Here is a 9,109-nt window from a genome sequence, read left to right as displayed (position 1 = left end):
ACCCTAAACCCTAAACCCTAAACCCTAAACCCTAAACCCTAAACCCTAAACCCTAAACCCTAAACCCTAAACCCTAAACCCTAAACCCTAAACCCTAAACCCTAAACCCTAAACTCTAAACCCTAAACCCTAAACCCTAAACCCTAAACCCTAAACCCTAAACCCTAAACCCTAAACCCTAAACCCTAAACCCTAAACCCTAAACCCTAAACCCTAAACCCTAAACCCTAAACCCTAAACCCTAAACCCTAAACCCTAAACCCTAAACCCTAAACCCTAAACCCTAAACCCTAAACCCTAAACCCTAAACCCTAAACCCTAAACCCTAAACCCTAAACCCTAAACCCTAAACCCTAAACCCTAAACCCTAAACCCTAAACCCTAAACCCTAAACCCTAAACCCTAAACCCTAAACCCTAAACCCTAAACCCTAAACCCTAAACCCTAAACCCTAAACCCTAAACCCTAAACCCTAAACCCTAAACCCTAAACCCTAAACCCTAAACCCTAAACCCTAAACCCTAAACCCTAAACCCTAAACCCTAAACCCTAAACCCTAAACCCTAAACCCTAAACCCTAAACCCTAAACCCTAAACCCTAAACCCTAAACCCTAAACCCTAAACCCTAAACCCTAAACCCTAAACCCTAAACCCTAAACCCTAAACCCTAAACCCTAAACCCTAAACCCTAAACCCTAAACCCTAAACCCTAAACCCTAAACCCTAAACCCTAAACCCTAAACCCTAAACCCTAAACCCTAAACCCTAAACCCTAAACCCTAAACCCTAAACCCTAAACCCTAAACCCTAAACCCTAAACCCTAAACCCTAAACCCTAAACCCTAAACCCTAAACCCTAAACCCTAAACCCTAAACCCTAAACCCTAAACCCTAAACCCTAAACCCTAAACCCTAAACCCTAAACCCTAAACCCTAAACCCTAAACCCTAAACCCTAAACCCTAAACCCTAAACCCTAAACCCTAAACCCTAAACCCTAAACCCTAAACCCTAAACCCTAAACCCTAAACCCTAAACCCTAAACCCTAAACCCTAAACCCTAAACCCTAAACCCTAAACCCTAAACCCTAAACCCTAAACCCTAAACCCTAAACCCTAAACCCTAAACCCTAAACCCTAAACCCTAAACCCTAAACCCTAAACCCTAAACCCTAAACCCTAAACCCTAAACCCTAAACCCTAAACCCTAAACCCTAAACCCTAAACCCTAAACCCTAAACCCTAAACCCTAAACCCTAAACCCTAAACCCTAAACCCTAAACCCTAAACCCTAAACCCTAAACCCTAAACCCTAAACCCTAAACCCTAAACCCTAAACCCTAAACCCTAAACCCTAAACCCTAAACCCTAAACCCTAAACCCTAAACCCTAAACCCTAAACCCTAAACCCTAAACCCTAAACCCTAAACCCTAAACCCTAAACCCTAAACCCTAAACCCTAAACCCTAAACCCTAAACCCTAAACCCTAAACCCTAAACCCTAAACCCTAAACCCTAAACCCTAAACCCTAAACCCTAAACCCTAAACCCTAAACCCTAAACCCTAAACCCTAAACCCTAAACCCTAAACCCTAAACCCTAAACCCTAAACCCTAAACCCTAAACCCTAAACCCTAAACCCTAAACCCTAAACCCTAAACCCTAAACCCTAAACCCTAAACCCTAAACCCTAAACCCTAAACCCTAAGCCCTAAACCCTAAACCCTAAACCCTAAACCCTAAACCGTAAACCCTAAACCCTAAACCCTAAACCCTAAACCCTAAACCCTAAACCCTAAACCCTAAACCCTAAACCCTAAACCCTAAACCCTAAACCCTAAACCCTAAACCCTAAACCCTAAACCCTAAACCCTAAACCCTAAACCCTAAACCCTAAACCCTAAACCCTAAACCCTAAACCCTAAACCCTAAACCCTAAACCCTAAACCCTAAACCCTAAACCCTAAACCCTAAACCCTAAACCCTAAACCCTAAACCCTAAACCCTAAACCCTAAACCCTAAACCCTAAACCCTAAACCCTAAACCCTAAACCCTAAACCCTAAACCCTAAACCCTAAACCCTAAACCCTAAACCCTAAACCCTAAACCCTAAACCCTAAACCCTAAACCCTAAACCCTAAACCCTAAACCCTAAACCCTAAACCCTAAACCCTAAACCCTAAACCCTAAACCCTAAACCCTAAACCCTAAACCCTAAACCCTAAACCCTAAACCCTAAACCCTAAACCCTAAACCCTAAACCCTAAACCCTAAACCCTAAACCCTAAACCCTAAACCCTAAACCCTAAACCCTAAACCCTAAACCCTAAACCCTAAACCCTAAACCCTAAACCCTAAACCCTAAACCCTAAACCCTAAACCCTAAACCCTAAACCCTAAACCCTAAACCCTAAACCCTAAACCCTAAACCCTAAACCCTAAACCCTAAACCCTAAACCCTAAACCCTAAACCCTAAACCCTAAACCCTAAACCCTAAACCCTAAACCCTAAACCCTAAACCCTAAACCCTAAACCCTAAACCCTAAACCCTAAACCCTAAACCCTAAACCCTAAACCCTAAACCCTAAACCCTAAACCCTAAACCCTAAACCCTAAACCCTAAACCCTAAACCCTAAACCCTAAACCCTAAACCCTAAACCCTAAACCCTAAACCCTAAACCCTAAACCCTAAACCCTAAACCCTAAACCCTAAACCCTAAACCCTAAACCCTAAACCCTAAACCCTAAACCCTAAACCCTAAACCCTAAACCCTAAACCCTAAACCCTAAACCCTAAACCCTAAACCCTAAACCCTAAACCCTAAACCCTAAACCCTAAACCCTAAACCCTAAACCCTAAACCCTAAACCCTAAACCCTAAACCCTAAACCCTAAACCCTAAACCCTAAACCCTAAACCCTAAACCCTAAACCCTAAACCCTAAACCCTAAACCCTAAACCCTAAACCCTAAACCCTAAACCCTAAACCCTAAACCCTAAACCCTAAACCCTAAACCCTAAAGCCTAAACCCTAAACCCTAAACGCTAAACCCTAAACCCTAAACCCTAAACCCTAAACCCTAAACCCTAAACCCTAAACCCTAAACCCTAAACCCTAAACCCTAAACCCTAAACCCTAAACCCTAAACCCTAAACCCTAAACCCTAAACCCTAAACCCTAAACCCTAAACCCTAAACCCTAAACCCTAAACCCTAAACCCTAAACCCTAAACCCTAAACCCTAAACCCTAAACCCTAAACCCTAAACCCTAAACCCTAAACCCTAAACCCTAAACCCTAAACCCTAAACCCTAAACCCTAAACCCTAAACCCTAAACCCTAAACCCTAAACCCTAAACCCTAAACCCTAAACCCTAAACCCTAAACCCTAAACCCTAAACCCTAAACCCTAAACCCTAAACCCTAAACCCTAAACCCTAAACCCTAAACCCTAAACCCTAAACCCTAAACCCTAAACCCTAAACCCTAAACCCTAAACCCTAAACCCCAAACCCCAAACCCCAAACCCCAAACCCTAAACCCTAAACCCTAAACCCTAAACCCTAAACCCTAAACCCTAAACCCTAAACCCTAAACCCTAAACCCTAAACCCTAAACCCTAAACCCTAAACCCTAAACCCTAAACCCTAAACCCTAAACCCTAAACCCTAAACCCTAAACCCTAAACCCTAAACCCTAAACCCTAAACCCCAAACCCTAAACCCTAAACCCCAAACCCTAAACCCTAAACCCCAAACCCCAAACCCCAAACCCTAAACCCCAAACCCCAAACCCCAAACCCCAAACCCGAAACCCTAAACCCGAAACCCCAAACCCTAAACCCTAAACCCCAAACCCCAAACCCTAAACCCTAAACCCTAAACCCCAAACCCCGAACCCTAAACCCTAAACCCCAAACCCTAAACCCCAAACCCTAAACCCGAAACCCTAAACCCTAAACCCTAAACCCCAAACCCCAAACCCCAAACCCTAAACCCTAAACCCTAAACCCCAAACCCCAAACCCCAAACCCCAAACCCTAAACCCTAAACCCCAAACCCTAAACCCTAAACCCCAAACCCGAAACCCTAAACCCCAAACCCCAAACCCCAAACCCCAAACCCCAAACCCTAAACCCCAAACCCCAAACCCCAAACCCCAAACCCCAAACCCTAAACCCGAAACCCCAAACCCCAAACCCCAAACCCCAAACCCTAAACCCCAAACCCGAAACCCGAAACCCAAAACCCCAAACCCCAAACCCTAAACCCGAAACCCTAAACCCCAAACCCCAAACCCCAAACCCCAAACCCGAAACCCCAAACCCCAAACCCTAAACCCCAAACCCTAAACCCTAAACCCTAAACCCTAAACCCTAAACCCTAAACCCTAAACCCTAAACCCTAAACCCTAAACCCTAAACCCTAAACCCTAAACCCTAAACCCTAAACCCTAAACCCTAAACCCTCAACCCCATAAATATAGAAGAGCTATTCCAAGAACATCAAATTCATGCACCAAAACAAGTTTAAAACATCCAATCCAAGGAATTTCATGTTAGGTTCTTGAGTTTTTTTAAGAGTTCAACCCCAAAACTCCAATTCAACTTAAACCAAACATCTAGAGCACGAATTCAGCAAGTAAAGCATGATATTCAAGTCAAGAAATATAAATTCAAGTGTGAAGAACATGATTTACCAAGTTGGAACTTCAATCAAAGTCAAGCAAGATCAACCCTAGGTTTCCCCAAATTTTCCCTTCTTGTTCTCCTTCTTTTCTTCCTCCTGCCGATTCTCTTTTTCTCCCTCTCTCTCTCTTTACGTTTTTTGGTAGGAATAAAAGAAGAAGAATGTAGAATACCCTATTTTGTCTTGCTAGGCTTAGGAAAAAACTATTGAGTGTATGTATGTCACATGCCAACTTATGCTCCAATTTCATTTAGCTAGCTAATTAAGCCCAAAACACATCACATAATTAACTTAAAACATAATTAAAGATTAGGGGTATTACACGAGGACCAAGAGAAAACGACGTTTGTCACGGAATGGGGCACTTACTGCTATGTAAAGATGCCATTTGGGCTGAAGAACGCCGGATGTACTTTCCAACGGGCCCAAACGACCTTGTTCCATAACTTTATCCATAAGACCGTGGAGATCTACGTCGACGACATGATTGTGAAGGCAGAGGAGGAAAATGACTATCTTCCTTCACTCAGGCAGTTTCTTGAAAGACTTCGCAAGTACAACGTGCGCCTGAACCCACAAAAGTGCACATTTGGAGTCACGGCAGGCAAGATGTTGGGATTTCTGATCACCGCAAGGGGAATTGAAGTAGACCCTTCCAAAATCAAGGCGATTCTCGAAATGGAGCCGCCAAAGTCTGAGAAAGGTGTACGAAGCTTTCTAGGGAAGGTCCAGTTCATCAGCAGGTTCATCTCCAAGTTAACTCTAACCTGCGAGCCGTTATTCCGTTTGCTCAAAAAGGGGGTCCCATTCGAATGGACGGAGAAATGCCAGGCCGCCTTCGGGTCTATTCAGAGGTATTTGCAGAACCCGCCTGTACTAATGCCACCTACGCCAGGCCGACCGTTGATTCTTTATCTGTCCGTCTCTCCAACAGCCATGGGATGTCTACTAGCACAGGAAGGGAACAATGGGGTCGAGAGAGCTGTTTACTATCTAAGCAAGAAGATGGTGGGATCTGAGGAGCGCTATACCCCTCTGGAGAAGACATGTTGGGCGTTGGTTTGGGCTACCAAAAAGCTTAGACACTACATGCTAGCCTATTCGGTGAGACTGATTTCTCGGATGGATCCTATCAAGTATCTGTTCGAGAAACCCTCGCTCACCCATAAGCTAGCACGTTGGTTGCTTCTGCTGGCTGAGTTCGAACTCCAACACGTCACGAGAAAATCTATAAAGGGGCGTGCTGTGGCCGAATTTTTGGCCGATCACCCAATCGACGGCCCGGAAGACGTGGACTTCACTTTCCCCGACGAAGAGGTGTTGACAGTGGTCGAGGAAGTATGGACGCTCTATTTTGATGGGGCTACCAACCAGAAGGGATTTGGGATCAGAGTGTTGTTGATCACGCCCGCTAGCGCTCACATTCCGCTCCCCTTCAAGCTGAATTTCGACGTTACCAATAATCAAGCTGAGTACGAGGCCTGCATTGTCGGAATGGAAGCTGTTATTGCTTTAGGGGTCGAGAAGCTCGAAGTAATCGGAGATTCAAACTTGGTGGTCTCCCAAGCCAATGGAGATTGGAAGGTTCGTGAGGAAAAGCTGAAGCCTTATCACCAAGATTTGGAAGAACTGATTCCTCGCTTCAATAAGGTGACTTTCACCCATGTCCCACGCTTGAAGAATCAGTTTGCCGATGCTTTGGCGACTTTGGCTTCAATGATCGAACTTCCAATAGGCGTTAAGTTGCGGCCGATTGTGATTGAACAGAGGGACTTGCCCGCTTATGAGTATGTCAACGCCATTGATGATGTCAATGATGGCCTACCCTGGTACCATGACATTTGGAACTTTGTCGAGTGCGGGAAATTTCCCGCCGAGGCCACAAGGAAGGATCGGACTGCTTTACAAAGGTTAGCTTCTCAGTACAGCATCTGTGGAGGGAAGTTGTATCGAAGGTCTCACGCGGGATGCACAAGCTCTGTGTCAACGGCGTCGAAGCAACAAGAATAATGGAAGAGGTTCACGAGGGAGTCTGCGGGCCTCATATGAGCGGCGTCATGGTCGCTAGGAAGATCCTCAGGCAGGGTTATTACTGGTCTACAATGGAATCGCAATGCATCGACTACGTACGGCGCTGTTACAAATGTCAAATCCATGCGAACCTGCAACATGTCCCTCCATCTAAACTGTATGGCATGACTTCACCATGGCCATTCTCTGTTTGGGGTATCGATGTTATTAGGATGATCAGGCCATCTGCTTCGAATGGCCATAAGTTCATACTGGTGGCAATAGACTACTTCACTAAATGGGTCGAGGCTGAATCCTACAAGACGCTGACAACGGTTCAGGTTGCTCAATTCATTCAAAAGAACATCATTTATCGGTACGGGGTCCCTCAGGTGTTTGTGTCAGATAACAGGAGTCATTTCAAAGGAAGGGTTCTAGAGCTCTTTGAAGAATTCGGTATCGAGATCCACCATTCAACGACCTATCGTCCACAAACAAATGGAGCGGTCGAAGCTGCAAACAAGAATGTCGAGATGATCATCAAGAAAACTGCCGAGTCTGCAAGGGATTGGCATGAGCTACCTCTCGCCCTTTGGGGGTATCGAACGTCAATCCGCACCTCAACTGGTGCAACTTCTTTCTCCTTGGTCTATGGGATGGAGGCAATGCTTCCTATCGAGCTTGAGGTCCCGTCGCTGAGAGTCATGGTCGAAAGCGGTCTCGAAGAGTCTGAATGGTTAAGCGAGAGGTTTGTCGAGCTGATGTTGTTTGATGAAAGAAGGCTCCGGGCCTTGTATCATGTTCAGGGGTATCAGCGTCGAATCGCTCGTGCATTCAACAAAAAGGTGAAGTCCAGGGGTCTAGTCGAAGGGGACATGGTCACAAAGGAAATCCGCGCCCCAGTGTTTGATCCTCGCGGGAAATTCAGGCCGAAGCGATCCGGGCCTTACATCATCAAGACCATCCTATCCGGGGGTGCTGCTAAGCTCATCGACCTCGATGGTAACGAATTCAACACCCTGGTCAACCTGGATCAGCTCAAGCGTTACTATCCCTGAGAGATGCTCGTTGGGTCGAAAACCACAAGGGCGGGTGATTCCAAGCAAAAGTTAGAGCAGCTTGCTAGACCGAAAACCTAAGGAGGCGGTTCTAGGCAAAAATAAATAGGCAAAAGTCAAAAGCTCGCTAGGCCGAAAACCCGAAAGGGCGACGCTAGGCAAAAGTTAGAGCGTAAAATGAGAGGTAAAATACACGAGTGAACCTTAGCCTGAACTACGTTCTGACCTGATTCCTTGAAAAGAGATACGTAGGCAATCTCACCTTAAGATTCGATCATATTCTATCAAAGTTTTGATCCAGGGTTGACATTTTTTGGGTCCACGTCGCAGTTTGAGAAGGTCGAGCGCAAGTCAAAGCCGCATTCAAGAGAATCAGAAAAGGGGAAACCAATCGTCTTTCGACTTTATTGCAAATTACTACTTCCAATACATAAGCTGAGCATAAAAGCCTTAAAACAGTTAAAGCATGAAAAACAGAACAAAATGCTTAAGAAGCCTAACGGCTCGCAGTTTATTCTAAGCATAGCAGAATGGCCCGGAGTCAGTTAATGTTCTCCCTTGCGTTCACATCCGCTCTCAACCATTGTTTGTAGCGATTCCTTAGCCCTGTGGTAAATTCTAGCATCTCAGCCTGAAGGGCTCTAAGGCCCCGGGAGGTCCAGCCAGGGGCACCTCCAGGCAATCTCGTCAGGCTGCATTTGCTGCACGAACTCGTACCAGCCTTCTATATCCATGTCGGGATACTGCATCTCCCTTTGATGAATCCTCTTCGGAAAGAGATTCTAACCCGCCACTGATGGGTTCAGTAAACTTAATTTGTCAGACAACCACAACTGCATGAGCGAAAAGACAAGTAAGAAGTCAGATAAAGCCTGAGCGAAAAGAAAAATAAAGAGCTAGAAAGCAGCCTAAGTCGAGCATCGAGGTAAAACGAGAATGTGAGAAAAGCCGAAAAAATGTGACCTGAGTGAGGTTACCTGAAGCAAAAGCGGGCTCCCGCTGAAAACGGCCGATTGGCCCGTGTATACCAGATCCAAACCCAAGAGTGTCTCAGCCAAGACCAAAGGGATCACGTTCCTTCTGCCCCCATCTGGGCAGCAACGCTCACAAGTGAAGGGCTGACCTGCCCATGGGCCGGCACGAGCAGATAGGCGGCAAGCAGGCAGATTACCAAGGTGTAGACACCCCATTTTGGACTGTCTAGATAACGTTATTTGTCGATCTTTTATTACCCCAATGATGATTATAGTCGAGAACAGTCTGAGGACGATGGTAAGTTTTGAGCTTTGAGCGTCCCTAACCTCTCTCAAACCTATTTCAAAACCCTTCAAACCAGAGCCAAACAGCCCC

The sequence above is a fragment of the Rhododendron vialii genome, chromosome 11a, assembly GCF_030253575.1.
Source record: "Rhododendron vialii isolate Sample 1 chromosome 11a, ASM3025357v1".
Lineage (NCBI taxonomy): Eukaryota > Viridiplantae > Streptophyta > Magnoliopsida > Ericales > Ericaceae > Rhododendron > Rhododendron vialii.
This window is presented reverse-complemented; position numbering follows the sequence as displayed.